The sequence below is a fragment of the Crocuta crocuta genome, unplaced genomic scaffold, assembly GCF_008692635.1.
Source record: "Crocuta crocuta isolate KB4526 unplaced genomic scaffold, BGI_CrCroc_1.0 scaffold271, whole genome shotgun sequence".
Lineage (NCBI taxonomy): Eukaryota > Metazoa > Chordata > Mammalia > Carnivora > Hyaenidae > Crocuta > Crocuta crocuta.
This window is the reverse complement of record NW_027527824.1, coordinates 516,448-540,334: the sequence shown is the minus strand read 5'-3', so window position 1 is coordinate 540,334 and position 23,887 is coordinate 516,448.

The following is a 23,887-nucleotide window of genomic DNA, read 5'->3' as shown; positions in this document are numbered from 1 at the left end:
AGGGCCATCCGGGAGCTAGGGACCGCCACCAGAAACTGAATGGCCATGGGTAGCAGTGGGGATCTCTGGGGCCATCTACCCTATTCCCTGTTGTCCAAAGTAGACAAAGGGGTCCTGACTTGCTTAAAGTCGCATAGGACGTCCTCAGCAGGAAGTCATGCCTTCCATCCCTGGCCTTAAAATCTTTCTGTTACCCCACTCTGTTATCTCTCTCCAAAAGTCCCAGACAAGAAGTTTCCAGAGACACTGTAGAGGCCCTCATTTGGTTTCCAGGTTGACCAACTCTAGTCGGCAGGGCAGGGGGAGAAAAAGCTCACTTACTGGGCACATACCATATGCCAGTCATATGGAATCCCTCAAGATTATTCTCCCCATTGTACAGATGAAAGTGAGGCTTAGAGTGACTGACTTTTGTAGGTCAAAGAGCAAAATCTGCAGGAGAGCTAAGATTCTAATATGATCTTAACCACTATGCGGGGCTTCCTTGAAGACTGGTGCACACAAATTAAATCTAGAACTAATCAAGACAGCAAATAACCAAATAACCAAGCTTTGATGTTCTGAGATCCATGAGAGAGCACGGAAGGCTTCCTGGAGGTGGCGAGGTGGGATACTGAGTGAGGTTCTGACTAAAGCTGGATGGACAGGGAAAGAGGATGATTTTTCCAGGAGGGACTCATTGTTAGGAGGAGGCACCATCCTCCCTCTTGCTTCCTATTTGGGAAAGTCTAGGCGATCCGCACACTTCCTGATCCCTAAATCCAATCTATCAATCGTATCAGAGTCCTATCCATTCCACTCAGAAATTCTCCAGTCCATCCCCGTTTTCTCCATTCCCACCGCAGCTACTTTGGCCCCAGCTACCATGGCCTCTGTCTACAGACTCCTCGCGCATGGTCCTGCGAGGCCTGTTCACCTCCCACACCAAGCCAGAGTGGTCTTTCTTAAAAGCAAATAATTTGGCCAACTCACAGTCCTGCTTAACTCTGCAGCATCTGCCTAGCATAATTTAAAGCATACCGCTTCGTTGGCCCTTGGTACCCTCTCCAGTCTCTGACACTTCACCTTGAACTCAATATGATAATGGTAATTTCCCCCAAATGCCACCCTCTTGGCCTTTTCATATTCTGTTCCCTCTGCCCATCGTATTCTTTCATCTTTCAGAGCTTAGCATATGTAAATATCTCCAGGAAGCCTTCCCTGCCCCCTGGGTCGAGGTGGGGAGCTTCCTGCAGAACCCCGCGGTGAGTCTAGCTGCTTCTGCTAGCCACGCCCCCCGCACGCAGAGCTCGAGGATGGCTGGATCGGTCTTCAGGTATCGGCGCGCGCAGGCGGCTCTCGGCGCTATGGCCAGGCGCTGACTCCCAACCAGGCTTCTGCACGGCTCCGCGAGGGGGAAGGTGGGCCTGCGCCAGGAAGCGCGCTGGAAAGTCCGTTTCCGCCCCCTCCTCCGGGCCCAGGGAATATTTATGGGCTGCCCGCGGGCGGTGGGGAGGGGGCCGCGACTGCACCGCGGGCTGGATGCGCAGCTCGCTGGGGTTCCCTGCGGTTCCCGGAGGGGGAGCGGGGGTGGGGTCGGCGCGTGCGGAAAGTGGCCCAGAGCCCCCAACCTTGGGACCCGTCCGCAGTCGATCAGGAGGCGACAGCAGCCTGGAAGCGGAGAGCCCCCCCCAACCCCCCTCCGCCCAGCTGTTTTTCTTTAACTCTAGGCCAGGCGGAGAGAGGTGGGAAAGGGCCTGGGGAGGGAGGCAGGTGTGGGGCTCCCTGTGCTACTGGGGTAAGCAGACCCAGGCGCTCAGGCACTGCCCCTCGTGACTCAGCCCACTTCACAGGCGGAAAACTGAGGCGATCCTGAGACAGAGACAAGAAGGGCCGTGCGGAGTCCTAGGTCTGCGCTCTGCCCACGGCGCCCTTTGGCATCACTGTGGGCGGAGGGCAGCTCACCCTTGGGTGAGCAAAAATCTCACGGGGACAGTTGTTAAAATGCAGATTTTAGGTCCTCATCTCCAGAAATTTGGTAGGCCTAGAGTGAGACCCAAGACAAGCAGGTCATACACCACGCATTGTGAAATACTGGTGAAGAGATATTTTAGAATAGGAAGGCTCCCCTCAACTGATGGTCAGGATAAAGCAAGCATGGACAGGGTGGGGGAAGCAGAAAACCTGAACTTGGAAGAGATGGATTTGAATTCTGATTTTCCCCTGGGGAACCAGGAGCTGGTGATCAATCTCCCTGTGCCTTGATTTTCTCTTGCCTAAGGTGATGATAACATTCAGCCCACAAGGTTCTCTAACATCAGAGATTTGCATAAAAGTGCTTTGCAAACTGAACCACCACCAACCTTATTATTAGCTGTCACTGCCAATCCTCTAGGCAAGGAAAGAAGCCAGCTGGTGTGGTGGGGAGCTCAGGCGCCACCTCTTCTGGAAAGCCCATCCTGATTCAGTCACTTGGGTTGAAACCCTCCTTTCCCTGAACTAAACGCCACTCAGCTTCTTTACTCCTGTTTGGCACTCTTTTCCTGTGCTTGGGGCTGAGGTACATGTACCCTTTTGCAGTACATGGCCCCCCAATCCCCCCCCTCCCCAACTAAAATGTGAGCTCCTCCTTTGGGACTCCTCAGAATTCACGATAATGTCCATTTCAGTGGTGGAGAAAGATCTGAGTTCAACTCTCAACCCTGTCCCTCATTAGTGGTGGGATCTTGGTCTGTGGCTCCCCCTGAGTCTCTATAGGTGTTTATAAAGCGTAAAGGTTTAAATGGGATAATGTCTGTAAGGTTCTATAATGTCTATCACTCAGTAGACCCAACTTGGGTAAAACCAGATACAAGCTAGAGAGACTGAGGAAGGTATCACAAAGAATGGCTTTTGGCCTGGGCTTTTAGAGCCAGGAAAGATCTTATCAGGTAAAGAACTAGTGGGGAAGGCCTCTTCCATATGCTGGTTACCCTCAGTTTACTTCTATAAATTGGCAGCAGAGAATTCCTGCTCTAAAATGTGTTGTTGCTATTCATTTAAAAGTTGAAATTGGATAAGGATAGCACATTGATCACACACTGTGGTCTTTCCTGAAACCAACTAAAACAATAGTAAAGGGATTTTTCAAAATATTAGAAACCAGACACAGCCAACAAAGAATAGTAAGCGATTGAATCCTGAATAGGCAATAAAGAAAGTTGAAAAGCAGCCCAATTTACACTGTGAAATCCCCAAATGGTTTGGGAGTCAGCTGTACCAAGTACTTCTGGAAAATGGGTGGGTAGGAAGGCTTAACATAGGAAGATGGTTTGAAAATCTATTTTAGAAGCAGTTAGATTCTCAGATATCCTCTTCATCTTTAGTGTTTAGTTGAACACTTAAGGTTGATTCTCAAAAGAGAGTAGCAGTGGATCTGTATTCTGGGGTCCCTCTGACAACGGAATTAAGCAATTATTTGTGTACCCAGTATTGACATCTCTAGTCCTTTTTCTCCATTCAATTGGCCAAACTCTGGCTGCGAGGGCAGTACCCACCCCAGGCAGGCAGGAGGCTGAAGGAGCTTTTTTCTTGACCAGCTCTACAGAAAAGACACGGAATGGCCCAACCAGCTCCATGCACTCAGCCCCAATCATATCTATAAAGTATCCAGTTTGTGTTTTAGTGTCCCATTTTTAAATATGAGCAGACTACAAAGGATGAGTAAACATCTGAGGAAAAGCTTCTAATAAGAAAGAGATTAGAACAAACATCAGAGGGAGAAACTTGGAAGATAGCAACTATGCAAATAGCAGAAGACTTGAAAGAGAAAACCATCATTATTAATGCATCTCTAATTGCATCCATGAGCAACAAGAAAAAGAACTCTTGGAAATTAAAAATAATGATAGCAGAAAATGAAAAACTCAAAAGAATTGTTAGATATAAACTTGAGAAAACAGGGGCGCCTGGGTAGCTCCATCGGTTAAGTGTTTGACTTTGGCTCAGGTCATGATCTCACAGTCTGAGCTCGAGCCCCACGTTGGGCTGTGTGACAGCTCCGAGCCTGGAGCCTGCTTCGGATTCTGTGTCTCCCCCTCTCTCTGCCCCTCCCCTGCTCATGCTCTGTCTCGGTCTCTCAATAGATAAAACTTTAAACAAACTTTTAAACTTGAGAAAACAGAGCAAAAAGGCTAAGAAATGGAAAGCAGAAAAGACAAGATATTAGAGGGCTCAACATCTGAATGACAGGGATTCTAGGAAGAGGGATTAGACAAAAATGTCCTAGAACTGAACTACATGCGTGTCAGATTGAAATGACCCCTTGAGGACTCAGTACAATGGACATAGATTGATACCATGACATCGAAATCTCAGAACTCTGAGAACAAAGAGAAGATCATAAAAACTTCCAGATAGAAGAAAAAAAGCAGGCTTCATACAAAAATTAAGAATCATACTGGCATTGGATTTCTATGGGAACTAGGAGTCAATGGCAAAATGCCTTCGAAATTCCAAGGGGAATTATTTCCATCCCAGAATTCTATGCCCATCCAAATGATTATAAAGAGTGAAGAGAGAATAAAGACATATTTAGTCACGTAAGATCTCTTTGCACGCCTTCTCAGGAAGCTGCCGGAAGATGTGCTTTGGCAGAAATGAGCAAGTGAGTGAGCCAAGAAAGAGGAGGACATGGTATCTAAGGAAGAGAAAATGCCACAAAGGAGGGGGCAGAGGAGTCCCCAGGCCAATGGTTGTGGCATAGAAAGCAACCAAACCTCACTGGAACAGAATGGAAGACTCTGGAAGAGATTTCGCCAAGAAAATGAAATTGGTAGACTCTCCAACGCACTTAAACATATTGCGAGATTATATAACTGTGATCGTTATGCAGGAAAGGAAAAGTAATCATAGGATATTACATGGCTCACTTGTCAACAGCGTTTATATGGCCTAATAATGCAAACGGTGAGTATTCTTCAACCAAAGTTGCGATGTGCTTATACTGGACAGATGGTGGGGGACACAAAATGGACATGTGGGTGTAGGAAAAGCAAGGAGAAAGAAACCTAGAACTAAAAATTCAAGAAGTAGCAATATAGGCAAGTAATTGAGAGTTGAAAGCAATTGCTTCTGTAGAGCAGAAAATGCATGCGTGTTTTGAGCTGGGAGACGGCTGCCTTCCGTTACAAGCCAAGCTTTCAGCTTTCTAAACTACATGCATGTACAACTAATTGCTTTTTTAATTGGGTGACAACAAGCCTCTAAGCCAAGGCTACCAATGGCAGGAGAGTGGTCATTTGTAACAGAAGGCTTAGCCTAATACTGACTGATACTGAAATGGTAACAGGAGAGGAACGTTCTGGGGGGACTCTGGGGAGCTAAGTTGAGTAGTAGGTGGACTGTAGTTCACCTACTGAAGGGCAAATTCAAATGCCATGCCTTCCAGAAGTCTTCCATGGCCCCTGCAACCTCATATGACACTTCCTTCCCCCATCCCTTATCCCACTGATTGCTGTGATCACTGTCTAGCTTCATTTTGTGGGTATTCTGTCTTTCCACCAGGCTGTGAACTCCCCAAGGACAGTAACTACAGCCAAGAGACACAGAGAAGCTGCTCACTAACTATTTGGTGAATGCGTGAATGGTCAGCAGGCAGTGAGGGCTGGGCACATGCTTATGGAAGAGAATAACACTTAACACTTATTGAACAGAAAGGCTCTTTTTCCTTACAATCGCCCTTACCTATGTTTTTGGCACAAAGCGAGTCCTTGATAAATGTGCATTGCCTTGGTGGGGCGGATGTGGCCTCCCAGACTCCCCGCCTGACTACCATGTGATTTTGAACAAATTTCCTAATCTTTCAGAAAGGTGCCAGGATTTCTCCATAAATCAACAAAGACAAACAAGAGATAGAGAATGATCTCCTGGGTCTGGGAAGCATGACCTGGGAACTGGGTTGGGGGAGGGGGGATGGCAATGTTGGTACACAAGAGCCCCTAGGGATTCTTAGGTGTGCAGGAATGTGAGTGGGTGGAAGGGAAGAGTAATGGCTAATGAAAAGCGGCTGGAGAGGCCTGGGTGGAAGAAATGATTCATCCTCTCACAGCATCTCTCGCCCAAAGCCACTCCTCTTCACTGTCCCTTGGCCCTGGCTTTCAGCAGCCAGCAGTGCTGAGTTCCCCATCTGGAGGGATCTCTGGCCAGATTCTCCCTGTCCTCAGGCATTGTGGGAGGGGTCCCAGGCCAGACCTACTACCGTCTGGTTGCTGCAGCATCAGAGGCAGAGCCATGGAGTGCTCGCTGCACAGGATATTAGATCATCCAGCCTGGAAGGCCCCCCGAATGTTCCGTTTTGCAGATTGGTACATTCTAAATAGTGGGGAGAAGAACGTAAAGTTGCCAACTTCTTATTTCGCTTGGGAAAGAACATTAGAAAAAGAACTGTCACTATGTTCTCTTCCTGTTCTCAATGGTGGTTTTGCAGTGTTCACTTAGTGGGAAGGCTTCAGGCTGGACACGTGTGAGCATGACCATTCTAAGTATCTGCCTTCGTAAAAAATGTACTCAAAGAACTACCATGCACCATCACCCCATCGTTTCATCTAAAAAAACCAAAAAGACATTTTAATGCTGTAAATTGGGAAAGGAATAATCTCAATAAAGGACAGTCAGTCCTTCTAAAAAAAGGGCAGTGGTAAGTTTACGATAGCATACTTTATATGATGATAGTAAAAAAAATAAATGTGATAGTAAAATAAAAAAAATGATATGATAGTGGAGCGCCTGGCAGGGCTCAGTCACATTAAGTGTCCAACTCTTGATTTCAGCTCAGGTCATGATCTCATGGTTTGTGGGATGGAGTCCCATATGGGGCTCTGCACTGACAGCGTGGAGCCTGCTCAGGATTCTCTCTCCCTCTCTCTCCCTCAAAATAAATAAATGAACATTGAGAAGAAGACTTAAAAAAAAAGGTCAGGTCTTTGTGCCAGAAGAGACATTCCCTCATTCTATAAAAAAATTTTTTTTTAAATTTAAAAATGATATGATAGTGAAAAAGAATTCCAGGGAGAAACAATCAAAGCTTTAGTTCACAATATCACTCACACATTGGTTTTGCCAACTTAGGGCTTCAGACAGGAAGTAGAGTTCTATAACCAGCTTGTTCCTTAGCTCTATTGCAGTTGTTGAGGCAACCCCTGTTTCACTTGATTATTTTGAAGGCAATGGAAACCACTCCCAATGGAGTTCCACTGAATTTAGAATGTTCCGTGAGAGCTGAGAACCGAGTCAGCAAGCACCAGGGCCTGCTCCCTGAAGGGGCAGGAGGCCAGGTGGTGGGATTCAGAACCAGCAGGCACCTTGACCACCCAGTGCAGGGCAATCAGACCTTAACTGAAAGGGATGCTGTGGAGCAAGGAGGCCTGTGTCAGTCGGTCCATGCGGGTTCCGGGAACCCCTCCCTCTGTCAGACTCCCTTATGTAAAAACTGAGGCCTAGAGAGAGGAGGTGATTTATCCAAAATTGACAGCAAGTTGGTAAGAGTTGGGGCCAGAACCTAGGTCTCTGGCCTGCCAGCTCCAACTCTTCCTGGTAGCTGCTTCTCCTGACCCTGAAATCTGCTCCTAGGGCCTGCCATGTTTCCATAAACTCTTCCAGGCTCTGGCTCTGGTAGCCAGAGATGGGCTGGTGCTGTGCTGCAGTGGTTCAAGTTCCCTGCTTGGAGAGGGGACCCCCCACCCCAGGAGCCAGCCACTCTCCAGCTTGGCAGGAGGACAACTTGGTAAGGCTGGGCTTGTAGAAGATGCCAGAGCTTCTACAATGGAAGGCTTAGCCATCCAACACCTCCTTTGAGGCTGCTGTCACCAGACCCAAGCTGGCACCCTGGTTCCGGGCAGAGGATAATGGGGGTGGGCAGAGGAGAGGGAGGTCATTCAGAAGGCCCTGCCAGGCAGGAGACAGAAGGTGCAGGGGCTTGGCCTCTGCCAACAGCTTCTTTCCCACCTCGAGGGCTTTGCTCAGGCCATGCCTCCTCCCTGCTTCTCTCTCCTCACAGAAATACCGGGTCTCTAAGGACTCTGCAAAGCCTCTCACAATCATTTGATTAATGATGCCATGAAGAGATTGCTCCAAGGGACCCACGGCCCAGGCTACTCTTTGGGCCTTCATCAGCTAATCTGTGATGCAGTTGGCTGGAAGTATGTGCTAAGGTTCCCATCAGCACACACGGTGAGCCTCTCAGGCCAACTCTATGGTGGGCTGGCTCCCAGATGAGGATGTGGTTCAGATGGCCGATTGGCCAACTCTAATCCTGAGCAGAGGGATGGGGACACTTAATTTTTCTACCATGTCAGAGTGCCTCAACGTAGAAGAAAATCCGGTCAGCCATATGTTCCGGGCACCTGGAAGGTCTCAATAAATAATTTGTTGAATGGATGAAAGAATATTGAGGTTCATTAAAAAAAAAAAGAATATTGAGGTTCAGTTCAAGAGTATTTTAAAGAAATGGTACCGCTGCTTAAAAAAGAAAATCAAAGACCTATTCCAGCTGCTCTCATCTGCTGGAAGAGGAAATTGGCCCAGTAAAGGCCCTTTCTTGCTACATGTATCATAGGAAACACATGAGGCCAGGTAGGTGTCTGGAGCCTAGCCGTTGGAGCCCTGCTCTTCCGGTGAGTGAGAGCCCCATTGAGAGACAGGGCAGAATACTCCATGAGCAGCACTGCCACCCAGCTCCCAGGGTACTCCTGGTCTTCAGTTGGCACCCTGGACATCTTGAAAACTGTCACTACTTGGGCTAGCTCGCTCCTCAGCACTCACTTCTAAATTTCCCCCGTCTTCCCCCATGCTCTGATGCAAAGCTTTGTGACCTTGAGCAGTTGTTTGGCCTCTCTGAGCTTGTATCACTGAATTAAGAGGAAGATTACTGGCCTGAAGAACTGCCGTGAGGTTCACCAGCTCCAGCAGAGAGAGTACAGGATAAAGACAACTTTCATGGGAACCTCTCTCTATGCCAGACATATGCAAGGCATGGGGTTATATCCTGCACTAAGCACTCTGGGGTTTAAGTAGAGATTAGATTTACAGGCAGGGCTGACTTGAGTTAGAATTCTAGCCCTACTATTGATTCACTATCGTCCCTGGGCAAGTCACTTAGGCTTTCTTGGATTTTCTTTTCTCATCTGTAAAATGGAAATAATAACACCTACCTTGCTACCTTATTGAGAGGATTGAACGTGAACCCTACAAATGCCTACCGCTTAGCATATAGTAGGTCTCAGTGTGGGGCAGCTTCCATGTGTTTCCTTCTCTATAAAGTGCCCACTGGGCCATCCCGTGCACCCCTCTCCCTCAGGTCCTCAGGTGAGCACTGGCCTCCCAGCTTTAAGTCCTCAGTTCAAGGCTGTGGAACTTTACTGGGGTCTAACAGGGAGCACCAAAATAAAGAGGAATGAGGAGGCCTCAGGATGGGGATCTTGGAGTGGGGGTGCTGTGCTGGGCTGGCAGCCAGCAGGCCTGGCCCTGAGCCCCGGGCAACCACCTCTCTCTGAATCAGATCCTTCCCTCGGAGCAAGCAAGCAGGCAAACGGGCTCTGGCGGAGGCCCTGGCCAAGCACAGCGGAACCTTTGTGAGCTCTTGGCTCTCCCCATGCTCCCCCCTCTTCCTTGTCATTGCCTGCAAGGAGCCCAGGGAGTGGGGCTCCAGACAGGAAAGCGGCTCCCAGACTTCCTGGCCCTCATCACCCCCATCAGCCTCTAGCTGCCTTAGCCTGGCATTCAAGGCCGGAGGGTCTCAGCCCCTCTCTCTCATCACTTCTCCCTCTTGCCCCTCCTCCCTCCCTGGTTGCCACCGTGTCTTGCACATGTGGTTCTCTGTCCCTCTTGTTCTTGAGACATGTAAACAAGGGCGGGGCTGTGGACGAGCAGGGAGAGGCTGTCACTCCAGGAGAGAGGTCAGCATCTTCCTCCCATCCTCTGCTGCTCCTGGAGCAACACTTCACCGCTGCCCCAACTGGTCCTAACCACTCAGACTTCAGTTTAGTCTCTACTGGCCATGGCTTAGCTCTGGGAGTCGCTTTCCTTCTCTGTACAAAGAGACAAAACTCTCGCCGTGGGCAGACCCTGCTAGGGCATTTCTGTCAAGGAGACTTCCTGGACTCTCATCCTTGCCCCCAACAGCCAGACATGGTTGGGGCAGATGCCTCATCGCCACCAGGACGCCTTGGGCACCAGGAACCTGAACTCTGAGACCTCCATCTCTCGGAGGTCTAGCCTGTATGAACCATCGATCAGAACGCTCCTCCTGCAGCCTGGACCCCTGGGTAGTCCCCCCAATGGGGAGGTGTCCCTGGGACAACCTCACCAAGCACTCTTCTACTCTCCCATCATCACTGTCAGGGCAGAACCTCTGCCTGTCTTGTTCACCACTGGATTCCCAGAACCTATAGAACAAAACAGGGTCTCTAAAAACAAGAACCACCTGCTTGGGGCAAGTCCTCCCACTCCCTATGCTGTCAGTACCTGAACTCACCTTCACTTCACTGAGAACATCTCTGAAAGAAAAAAAAAAAAAGCCCATAAAACAAAGTCAAACAAATGAAAAATGGAGGAAACATTTATACACAAGACAGACAAAATGCTAATTCCTTTAATATTTTTATAAAGCAGTAAGAAAAATACCTTTGTTCATATTCTTTATTCAATTGGAAAGAAATAAAATTTACAAAAAAGAAAAATAAACATTTTTATATCCGTGAAAAGATGCTTAACCTTGCTTAAAACAAAAGAAAAATCAACTAAACAGTGAGCTGTGTCCCTCAGTTTGGCTTAGACCAAATAGGATAGATTTATGAGAGATCTACTTGCAAGTGTTTGCAAAAACGGGTGAGGATATTCATTACAGCATTGTATGGAGCTATAAAGGACCAGACAGTTAACGATTTTAGGCTTGAGAACCATAGGGACTCACTGCTAAAAAAGAAGAAAGTGGGCCAGATTTAGCCAGCAGGCCACAGCAACTAACCTCTGGTCCAGATGAACAAAAGACTAGGAAAGATCCTTTTTTCCCCTAATGATTATTTTTGAGAGAGTGGGAGTGGGAGAAGGGCAGAGAGAGGGGGACAGAATACCCCAAGTGGGCTCTGCCCTGACAGCAGTAAGCCCTATGCGGGGCTCCAACTCATGAACCATGAGATCATGACCTGAGCTGAAGTTGGACGCTTAACCAACTGAGCCACCAAGGCGCCCTAAGACTGGGGAAGATCTTGATGCCATTACCAGAGGAATGCCTAATCACATATCCCGTATGCCTAGGATGGAATACGCCTGCAGAAGAGATGTGCTTATCAGTTGCCTTCAGGTGCATTTTGAAAAGAAAATATACACTTACATCCGTGTACACTAGAACTCTCTGGAAGATACAGAAGAGCTATCCCGTGGAAGAAAACTAGGTCTAAAGGAGCCAAGGCTGGAAACTTTTCACAGGCTATCCTACTGCTCTGTCTGAACTGCATTCATAAGTACATTTTAAATTTAAAAGAAAAAGTTAACCCTCTAATCCCCCAAATAAAAATGTTCCCTGAAACAAAGGGTTGGTGGTAAAGTAGGTTTGCTCCATGCAGGGTTAAGCAAAGCTAACGTGTCTTTGCTGCAGGATTTTGGGTGTGTGTGGGGGTAGCCTTTAATAGACCACTGTGCCTCATGAATCCCGAGGAGGACACCGTATGTGGCACTTCCCATGCTTATTGCGGGACCAGAGATTCTCAGGGCCAGTATTCTGTGGAATAGATGCTGCGAATCACCACCTCCAGGAGCAAGCACAGATGCCTTTACACTCACTCTTCTCTGTCCCACTCCCCCCACCCCCACTCTGTGCCTCAGTCTTGCCTGAAGTGCATTCCTCAGGTCCCTAATCTTGGGAGATGCACTGTGGTCAAATATTCTTGGGAAACACTCTTCTGCCTAAGGGGATGACAAATTGTTGCTCATACTTCTTACAGATTTTACTACTTCTCTGTCTTCACTCACACCAACCCTTCCATCTGGACTGCTCTTTGTTTTAACCCATTTCTACCTGCCAAAGTTCTAACTCATCCGTCAAGGCTTGGGTCTTATGCTTTCTGCACTACGATGGCTTCTTGGATCCTGGCAAAATTCTACAGATGCCTGACAAGTGTCCTCAGACACTTATTGAAAGAAAATAATTGGCTGAGTGCAACAGAGGAATGACTGAGGGAGGGAGGAGGGAAGGATAGAGTGGAAAATGGTCAATAGTGGGTGATGCAGTAGTGTGTTATACGTGTGTCCACAATTCTATTCATTATGGGTGGTACAGGCAGAGCTTCCACTCTGGAGGTCTGACTGAGGGTCCCAAAGCAGCTTGCTGGTCGGATCTTGGGCAGTCCCAGGGACAGGTGGAGAAGTCCTTCTCTCCTAAGCCTCTCCCTCAGGCTCTGATCCCTGTCCAAATCCCACTGAGAAAAATGCCCACCTCTGGATGTGGATCTGCACATATTATTAATTAATGTGGATCTTACCACATTATGTGCCCTTGCCCTTTAGACTAGGCACTCCAGAGAAGGTGGGCCTTCCCCTGTTTGGTTTTTTTTTTTTAATTTTTAAAAATGTTGATTTTTGAGAGAGACAGAGCATGAATGGGGGAGGGACAGAGAGGGGGAGAGGGGCAGAGAGAGAGAGGGAGACACAAAATCTGAAGCAGGCTCCAGGCTCCGACCTGTCAGCACAGAGCCCGACACAGGGCTCGAATTCACGAGCTGGGGAACCATGACCTGGGCTGAAGTTGGATCCTTAACCAATCGAGCCACCCTGGCACCCCTCCTCGGAATTGTTTTGACCAAAGAACCTTGGGGTGTCTGCAGAAACTGAGCCTCCCTCACTCCCCACCCAGCCTCTACAACTCACTGGACACCCCAAACGTTGGCCCCTCTCAAAGGCTGTATGAGGGTGGACCTGCACAAGGATCCAAAACAGAAAGAGGCCAACTGACTTCTTTATCCTGATAAGCAATTTCCTCTGGAACCTTCAGCAAATTGCCTAACCTCTTTGAACTTCATTTCCCCTAACTCTACAATGGGTGTGTCTACCTTATCGGCTACTTAAGAGTATTACATTAAAGTAGATCAAAGTACCTGGCATAGTAGGTACTTAACAGTAGTTTCTTTCTCCCTTCCTCCTCAGTGCAGATCCTGGACTGCTAGACGGACTACTGTTTAGTTTTCAATTCTGTGGTGCCAGGACACTGAATGGAGGAGGATAAATCGGGATGGATGGGAAGGCAGCTGTGGCCCAGTCTCTACCAAATATAGGTACGCAAATTCCAAAGCATCCTCACCCCCAGGGAAGGCTTCTCTGAGCCTTTCCCTTTCAAGGGTTGCTTTTATCATTCTGCTTATAACTAGCTGGTATTCTTATCAGTCTCCCTCTTACCCCACTGACCTCCCAAAGATGTGGGCCCCCCTCAGATCAGGTGCTCAAGATGACTCACCTGTGTGCCCAAGCCCCCCAGGCTTGACACAGAGCCCGCTCACCAGCTGGAATAGTGGGAAAGGCTAGTCTCTGCTGCTGTCCCTGAAGGTCCCTCAGAGAACAGTCTTACTGACTGCCCAGAGGTGCCAAGCTCTTAGCCAGAGTGAGCAGACACCGGGAGCTCAGGCGAGGGGAGGGGATGAGGTGCCGAGAGGCAGGGATGGACAGAGCTGGAGAAAGGACAAGCCACTCTGTGATCTGCCCTTGGGCATTCATTCATTAAACTCAATGAACAAATATTAAGTGCCTAGTGTTTCCCCCAGATTCTGCACATTCTGGCTTGGGGTACTGCAGTGTGCTGGTCAACAGTCCCACGGACTCGGCTCTATACATTCTTGGGCAAGTTACTCAATGTCTCGGAGCTTCAGTGATACCATCAGTGATAGGGACATTATATCCAATGTTTCACAAGGTTGTTCTATGAATACATGAGTTTATTTATGTAAATTGCTTGACACAATTCAGCTAAGTAACTGTTGGCTGATATAACTGTTAAAGACAACCCTCACCCAATCCTGTGCAGTCAGAGCTAGAGTCCGGGCAGATCATGTAGTCCAGGCCAGCAATCCAGTTCCTTCGTCTCAGTGCTGGGAAACCGGGCCAGAGAAGACACAGGCAGAGCAGGAGCAGATCCCTGGCTGAGGGTTTGCAGGGCTTTCTTTCCATCTAAGCTGTTGTTTTTCCCTGAGTGTAGAGCCTGCAGAACAGGCGTGTATGCTGATTCGCCAAGCACTCCTCTGGGGAAAGTGGTATGTGGAGCCAGGGCTCAGTCTGCACATAACTATGCAATAAAGGCAACTTCCTGGACTCACAGCTGAGGATGTACTTAAGGTGCCGTCCATTGCTGGGCCTGCAACGTGCTGCTCTGAGCGCCTCCTGTCTCTGTTGTTCCTTCTGAGTTACAGCTTGGCCCAGGAGAGTTCATTGCTTCACCCCAGGACATTCTCTTACTGGCTTTTGAGGCAATAATAATGACACAAATGTCTTTATAAAATTTTCCACTGTTTCCAGTGTGCTATCACATTCTTGATTTCATTTGATTTCCATCACATTAAAAAAAAAACTTTTTTTTAAGTAAGTTATTTTGAGAGAGAGAGTGTGCGCGAGGGGAGGGGCAGAGAGAGAGAGAGAGAGAGAGACCTAGAATCCAAAGCAGGCTCCAGGCTGTCAGTGCAGAGCCCGACGCAGGGCTCAAACCCACAAGCTGTGAGATCATGACCTGAACCAAAGTCAGATGCTTAACCAACTGAGCCACCCAGGCGCTTCTCCATCACATTTTTAACAGATGGAGAAACTGAGGCACAAGTTGTTAACTCACTTATCTGAGGTCCTAGTTCTGGTCACCAAATATATATTTACAAAGTCTATATATTTATTCAACTCCTTAGCATCTGACACTTACTGGGTGCCTCCCGGAAGCCAGTCTCCACTCTAAATTCTCTGCCTACACTAAGTCCTAGTAACCCTCGCGACCACCCCATGCAGCAGAAACCTTTATTATTCTCCCCCAGAGAAACACGGGTCAGGCAACTTACCCAAAGATACACAGCTGGCAGGTGGCAGAGCCAGGGTTCAAATCCAGATAGTTGGGCTCCACAATCAATATTTCTAATCTCTATGTCAGGACTTCGTACACTCAGCTCTGGACATTTGGGGCCAGAAAGTCCTGTTCTGGGGGGTTGTCCTATGCACTGACCGACATTCAGCAGCATCCTAGCTTCTACACACTAGATGCCAGTAGCTCCCCCCTCCACACCAGCTGTGACAACCAAAAATGCCTACCATTGCCCAGTGTCACTTGATGGTTAAGGTCACCGCCAGTTGAGAACCACTGCTCTGTGTTATACACTATCCTAAAATGACAACATATAGGTTTGTGGGGTTTTAACTATGGCAACCCCTAATTGTAGACAAAATATGCTGTATAGACCTCTTTCCAAAATGAATCAACATTCTGATTCAAATAGCTTTTAACTGCTCACCTCCTATGCCCAGGCAATTTATAGGCCATCTAAAAAATGAACTGATGCTTAGGGAAATCAAGTGTCTTGCCCAGAATGATAAAGCTAGTATGTGGCAGAACAGGAACATGAATATCGGTCTCAAGGGCCACATGACAAACTTTCTTTGGTAGTATTTATTTTGAAGTGACATTTGCAGTATTTTCTCAATTATAAGATACACTTTCCCCCCACAACTTAACGGTTTTGAAACTGAGATGCAACTTAAAACCAATGTGTGTTTATAGTGGAGGGTTTTTTTTTATTCCCCTAAAAGCTACCAGTATTTAATTGAAAGTGTGTCTCGTAACTAAGAGCCTCTCTGAGCTGACAGTTGAAGGCTGGAGCTGTGAGTGTGGGAGGTGCTAATGGAGTCGGATGGGAAGGGAAGAGACAGCAAGAGTCCTCCCTGCCTGGAAGGCTTCCTGGTCTGCTGCCCCAGCTGTCCACCTTGGCTCTGCATCCTTCCCTGCTGACCCCTGTCTGCCCCATGGGACCTACTTGTAGCACACTCCTCCAAGTCTCTGCAGGTCCTTTGGCATGAGGCTCATCCTTTCCTAATTTCTTCTGGAAGCATTTTCCTATCAGAGCATTTCAGTAACAGGATCGCACATAAAACTGACTAAACACTTTGTCATTAATCATGGAGATATTCGCATGCTGGCTTTACAGATGAGAAAACTGAGGCCCAGGGAGGGGCAGCAACTTGCCTAACCTCTCTCTTAAGGGCACAGAAGTGAGTCTCTAGGTTCTTCACGTCATCAATACTTCCTGCTTGTTCTGGGGTAGTTAACCATAACCAGCAGTCAGGTCAGCCAAGGCTTCCCTTGGACAAAGCAGCATTACGAGCTGTGGTGAGGTCTGCCCATGTCTGCACAATGAGCAGAGTGACATCTGAAGTCAGGAAGGTAAAGCGGCTCAACCAGTGCCGCATCGCTCCCAAGCAGAAGCACCGGCTGGCTGTCCTCACACCAAACCTCTGCTCCTCACTGCCAGTCTGTCCAGCCCCGCCCCTGTTCTCATTCCGATGCTTCCAGCCCCCAGCCAGGTCTGCCTCCACTCTCACCAGCAGAGAAGGGATAGCAGGCTCATCCAGGCCTCCCCAAGGGAATGAGCAGCCACCTCCCTGCTCTCACTGATGTCACAGCGGTTGTGGTCTGGCCCCTCTGGCATAGCCCACTAATGCTCTGACTTTTCTAGAGCTGGACTCAGATCCCTCATCTAGCACAGTGATGTGCACAGGACCCTCCCCCAAACACCACAGACTCCGAACCACGGAGCCACAGGGCTAGAGGAGACATGAAGTTGAGTCCCAGTGGTGCTGTATTTTGGCAAGTCAGTTGGGGATAACACCACTAATCTCACAGGTTGTCATGCAGACTGAAAGGACATGATGTCTATGAAGGCCCTGGGTGCACTCTCAAGTGCTGGCGGGCGGGGGTGGGGCTAGCTGCATAGTGGTTTGCAAAGACACAGGCTCTGGCTTTAGACAGACAGGGACCATGTGACTGCAGGCAAAAAATTTCCTTGAAATTCAGTTCTCTCATGGGGCTAATGTATCAATCTCATCAAAATGTGAGTCTTAAATGAGATTATGCACATAATGTATCTCACACAGAGCCTGGCATACAGGAGGCACCCAATAAATATTAAATTCCTTTCTAAGTGTCATTATATGAAGCACAGCAGAAACCATTACCTTAATTCTATTATTTAAGCATACTGATAAATCTCCAACTCCAGGTAGGGACTTTAACCTCGAATGAGCCCTGAGATTGCTAATGATTTTAAAGTACTAGCAGCCACCTTTGTGTTTAGTCATCTATCACCCAGGGAGACTGCAAAGCTGGAAAAGGAATTGCAGCCCTGAGAATGCCACTACAAAATGCAGGCAATTTACAAGTGCACATCTCTCCCTCCACACCGTTCCAGCTCTGCTCCCCTTCTCTATAAAAAGACTGGAGCCGAGACACAAACAGGGCATTACTAAAGAGGGCAATGAAAATTATATGGGCTGTGGTTTGAAAAGGGAAGGAAGAGAAGAAAAAACAAGGCAGAAATTACTTGACTTGGAAAGGAAGGGGTAAGACGGGTGATAAATAAGAGGGTATTATATGGCAGAGGAGGGTGGTGAGTCACATGCCAAGGTCATTATTGTGGCAGGGCCTGGGGGGAACCAAAGGGATCACATCTCAAGACTTGGAACACTTTGGAAGAAAGACTATACCAATCACAGATGTTATTAATTATGATTAATAGTGACCAATGTGGGGTTTGCTTTTTAGTTCAACTGTGTTAACATGCCCGGAAACTGGAGGCTGGACTCTGCCATATACAGGTACGCACCTACAAAGGAAGACTGTGCTCCTGTGCTAATTCACACAGGAAAGAGGCCGAGGCTCTGAGCATCTCCTGGAGTATGCCCTGACCAGAGGATGATGGCCAATTCCTAAGCAGGAACTTCAAAGGTTTTCAGAGATTGGACAGCTCCATGTGCCTTTCCACCCTCAACTCCAGTTGCTTTCCCCTCCGCTCAACCCTTCAGCCACTCTGAATTTCCCACTGATCCTAGAACACATCATTTGGCCATTCACTCAACAAATAGAAAGCACCTATGGCATGCCAGGCACTGTTTAGGGCATTGGGATACAACTGTGGTGAACACGACAAGGTCTCAGCACTTGGAGATCGTACATATTAGTAACGGTAGGCTAGTTTTGAAAGGGGAGGCAGAGAAAACATCTCTGTGGAGATAATATTTAAGTAAAGATCAAAATGACACAAAAGTGAACTAGGAGCTAACTGGGTTAACAGCCTTCACAGCATAGCAAGTATAAAGGTTTTGAATGAGCTTCTCTAAATGAGCTTGGTGAATGGGAGAAACGAAAACGAAACCATAATAGCTGGGCAGGGTGAACAAGAATCAGACTAGGAGACGCCAGAGATTGGCATGGACCAGATCACATAGATCCAGAGAGTCATATCTGGAGCTTGGATTCTGGTCTAAGACCACTGGAGGGTCCTGAGAAGAGGGGGTCTGTGATCACTCTGGCAAGTGGTTGGAAAACAAACGTGGAGGGAGAGATAAAGAGAGATGATGGTGGTTTGAACTACAGTGGTAACAGCAGAGGTGGTGAAGAAGTAACTGGGGCAAGAGTTGAGGGTGCACTTAGTGAGCTGAACCTTAAGAATTAGCAGCCTAACAACTTGCCAAGAGTGTCAACATCTTATCTTCGCAGCAAAAACACCTGGCATAATGCCTAGCATGATGTGTGTTAAATGGAACTGTAAAAGTAGTAACAAATCTTCTGGAAGAAAAATGTTTCCATGTAACTGATCTTGACATTAAAATTTTCTATTCTCGAATGCCATTTAATCTTTTCTGAGATAGGGAAAATATACACATTATAGAAAATCTGGAAAACAGTAGATGACAAAGAAGAAAAATTCATTAATTCCTCACATGCCCACCACCAAGAGTTTATCATTAGTATTCTGATGTACTTTTCTCCAAGTCTTTTCACACACGTTTTAAAAGGTGGATACTTCTATTCTATTCTGAGGAGCAACCCAGTCTACCAGAATCAGCTGGTCAGTGTTTGAATCCCACTCCACCACTGGATGGCCTTGGACAAGTCACTCTGGGATCCATGAAATGAGGACAGCAACACCGTCTGCATCAGGTTATGGTGAAGCTAAATGTCCGATGCATACAAAGTACCTAATATGATATTTGGTACATAGTAAGTGCTCAATACATAGTAGCTGCTCTTACTAAAAACAAAGCCCAAATCCCACAAGATGCAATTCTTTCAACAATTTTTTTTTTAAGGAAAAAGGCTTTGTAAATCCATAAACACATGTACTCTTCTAAAGAAAAATAATTATACCAAGAATAGGAATTTGTCAAATAAGATGTAAGCAATACCAAATATTTTATAAAAATTGTACAGTACCACGAAACAGAAATGTGCCAAGAACTAACCCCAGACCTTGGCCTGCTTAACAAATCTCCCTCCGAAAAAGCTGACATACTTAATAGATTAACGTTTACATTAACAAATTTGAAGGGTGGACACTGCTCACCTGCCAAGAAGGGATTCTTTCAGGCTCTCCATCTTCGGTACGGCTGTGCTATGACAGCGCACAACACTGTAGGAGCACTTCTGTTCTCCCTTGGCCTCTGCCACCACTGAGTGGCATAATCCGGAGCAAGATGCCCTGTCCAGTCCTCTGTAAAATGAGAGTTTGTCTATACAGTTTCCCAAACTCCTTCCAGCTCTAAAACTCTACTGCCATGTAGATTTGAACAGTCTAACATGTGTAATACTGGTTTGAGGAGGAAGCATTCTATCTTAATCAGGTATCTTGAAAGCCTTAAATAGGATACTGAATATCACAATGATTGTCCACTGTGTTTTGAGGGGAAATGAAGAACGTTAACAGTTGACCTTTGAACAACACAGGTTTGAACTGCTGGGGTCTACTTACAAGTGGATTATTTTCAAAAAATACATTGGGAAATTTTTTTGGAGATTTGAGACAATTTGAAAAACTTCGTAGATGAACTGCATAACCTAGAAATACCAAAAAATAATAATAATAAGATAAAGCTAGGTATTACTGCACGAATAAAGTACATAACACTATATGACATACAAATTATGTGTTACTCAACTCTTTATCAGTAAGGCTTCCAGTTGATAGGAGGAGGCTATTGGTTAAGCTTTTGAAGGGCCTCAAGTTATACACAATTTTCAACTGTCCAGGGGAGTCAGTGGCCCTGATCCCTGCATTGTTCAAGCGTCAACTGTATATAGTAGTCCCACATACACACAATTTTCAAAGGTGGATCTACTCTTCACAAATGCCAATTTCTCAGCGGCTCCAAACCTATTCCAACTGGACTTACTGGCAATTGTTGGTGAAGTCGGCTTAGTTTTATATACCATTCTCAGTCAAGTGAGGCAGTATGTGGGAAAACAAATACTGCCATCTTTATGGGTTGTTGCAAAGGCTGTTCCCTACTGTCTCCTCTTAGCTACAAACAGGGGGACGTGTAGAAACCACACAGGTTCTCACAGGGCTTACATTTAATGAGAGAGCCAGGCAAGCCTGGGAGCACATGTAAGGGCCACTTGACTCAGATTTCAGGGACCAGAAGCCTCCAGAAAAGGGCCATCTAAGCTGAGGTCTGAAGGGCGAACGGCAAGGGTGTGAAGGTGATGACCAGCCAAGAACAGGTCTCACACCTTGCACTCTGAGTGTACCTGGGGCACCACCTCCTCCAATCGGCTCTACTCACGCCGTGGACTTTCCTTTGGCTAGGGTGACCAGAAGTCCTGGTTTGTTCTGGAGAGTCCCAGGTTATCTGTCGTTCCAGCGTAACTATTAAAGTGCCTCCTTACACTCTCAAAAGTGCTCTGGTTGGGATAATCAATTATACAAATACCCTGCCTTTAGCCTCGTTCCTGGCAGATCCTGACCTGCATCCCCAGGTGACTCAGCTCACTGAAGTATGGAATCAATCTTATTTACCTTGGCATCCAAGGTACGGGCTCCACTTCATTCATCTTTGTATCCCTGACACCTAGCCTCATGCCTGGGGCTAAAAAGACTGACCACTACAGGCATTCAAGACAGTATGTGAAATGAGCATGAAAAGCAAACATAAAAGACAACAAATTAGATTTGTAAATCTTTCCATCATGCTGAAATCCTGGTTTAAACGTTCACTAGCCGCCTGACCTTCTAATCCTTGGGTTTTACCTGAAAAAAACGGGGGGATAATATTACCTTTTTCACAGGGCAGGTAAGTTGAAAGTGCTTCAGCACAGCCCTGGCAGAGAACGGTTAGCAGCAGCTGCCACAGACGAGCACTGCCACTCCTCCTGCGGCCACAACCATTTTGCTGTAAGAAAATCAAACCAACAGCTAACGACCAACCAGTAGGGACTCAGTAAGTGTGCATGAAATGAATGCTTGGTCTCATGCTAGGTGCTGGCTGCAGACCAGATTCTTGGATTACAAGATGCATTAATCAAAACTATAATTTATAAGTCACAGGGTTTGACTCCCCTCAGTCCGGTTTAAGTAACAATTATACAAAGCCCACCTCATACCAGAAGAAACCCAGAACACAGCAGCACTATCTGGCTGTATCTTAGCTAAGAACAGCGTTTAAACCTTATCCTTGTTACAACGGCCCTCTTAAAAGTTATTCTTCTATAAGCATGCCAACTTAGATATCTGGGTCCATCTCTACCTTTTTGAACTGCCAGCCTCTCAAGTTTTATGTGATTAATGTATATAGAGAAAATTAGAAAGGCTTCAGGTTGAGTCAACAGTAGTTTTCTTGATCCCCCTCCCTCCCAATTACAATATGCTCTTTGCAATATATCCTCATTGAACATTTGGAATGAATTAAGACTTTAAATTTCCAGATGTTTAAACTACTACTGTAAATTCAAACTCATTACAAAGGGCAGATTTACTACCTCTACTTAGGTTTTAAGTCTGTTGTTCACCCTGTCCAAATAATTTATGAAACCAAATACAGTGGCAGGTAGTGTGTTCTATTTATATAGTATTTACGGTGAGAAATAAAGGGCATTTAAAAAAGCCTGGAACGTAACTGCCATTTTAACCAACCTATAGATCACACTTATTGTTGTTTCTAAGCTAGTAATTGTTTCCTGAAACCGATCTAGTAGAGATTTTTATGCTAATCTGTACTAAAAATTACTCTGCTGTTTCTGGCCACAAAAAGCTGGCTACAGAGGAGCGTTTGATTACAGCGAGAAGACAGCTGCACCCACTCTCGTGAAGTGGACCTGGATCTACAGTCCTTTGTGGTAGTGTCTTGGCAGCCAAACAAAGGTGGCAGCATTTCTACACCCAGTTTGTGAAGTCTCAGAAGTTTCAGGATTTTTTTATTCCCCTGCAAAGAACCCATGTCGACTATAATGAGCACATTCTAGAGATGCTGTGCTGAAAGCTGGCAATGGATAAAGCAGGAACATAAAAGCGGCCTATTCCTAAAGCAAATATTTCTTTTACAAACCATAAGAATGAAGTGGCTTTCGTAATCAATTTTAAGACTGAAGGATTGAAAAATCTGGCTCTGGCACTTGTTAGCTATATAATTTGGGGCAATTCATTTACCTCTGTGAGCTTGACTGCTCAAATGAAAAATGGGAATAATAAGTTGCTTTTCTCAAAGAACGTGAATGATACAAAGTGTTCTGTAAGCTCTAAGGTATCATACAAATATTAACAAACACTGCAAGTACAATTTTCCCATTTTATGAATCATTCACTTTAAATAGCACTTAAAAAGTAGCTGTCCCTAAAATTAAGTAAAAACCAGATCTAATTAAGTTACTGCAGAGGAACTGGCCTCAAGAAGGACCTCTTTCAACTCAATTACTATTTATCTCTAGGTTTTTGTTAAGAATTAAATAAAAATTACACAAAATTATTAATAAAGCATTTATCATTTTTCAGGTTAGGCTTTAACTGTGTAACTTTTTTTCCCCCAAAGTGAGAATGGATATGTCAAAAGTAAAAATTCTTCCAATGAGATTTGCTAAATCTGTTTTCTAGCATATTTTGTAAACTGTTTAAATACAGCATTAAAAAAAAAAAAAAACTACACATGCGTTTATAGATGCCCTGTTTTCTTTACTTTTAATTTTAGTCAATTTGATGAACTTAACTCTGTAAAGTGTGCATATGTGTAGTTACAAATAAGTACATTGTAGTTCTGGGGGCCAACTCAAGATTGCAAGCGCCAGTGAGTAAGTGCATCTGTCATTGCAGCACTTACGCCTGGCACTCTAATATCACCTAATATTTGTGGAATACACAGTCACAACACCTACCACTTTCTATCTGATCTTGCAAAAATGACAATCCTGGTTTTATGTGACCCAATGACTCAATCTAGCTTCAAAGATCAGAGTTTGCGAAAACACATTTAATAAATTCGGGTTTGGGGGCTTTCAATAAATTCCCAAATTAATTTAGAGAACACACAGAGAGGATAAAAACAAAGGACGGGCACCTGAAGAGCTTAGCCAAAGCTGGCCGCGTGGCTGTCCTGCGCACAGTATCAATGCAGACCACAAACAGGGCTGTATTCTGCGGCCTGTCACGTCAGGATGAGGAGCCTATTTCCTCACGCCTTGAATCTGGGCCAGCCTCATGACCTCCTGTGACCAAAAGAATGTGGTGAAAGTGGTGCTCTGGGAGTTATTGGGCTCGGGCTTTGAAGCGGCTGCCTTTGCCTCCTTGGTCCTGAGACCACCTCGCCCTAAGCCCAAGATGAAAGGCCCCATGGAGAGGCCCAGCTGCCCCTCCCAGCCCCCAGCTAATCTGGCAGC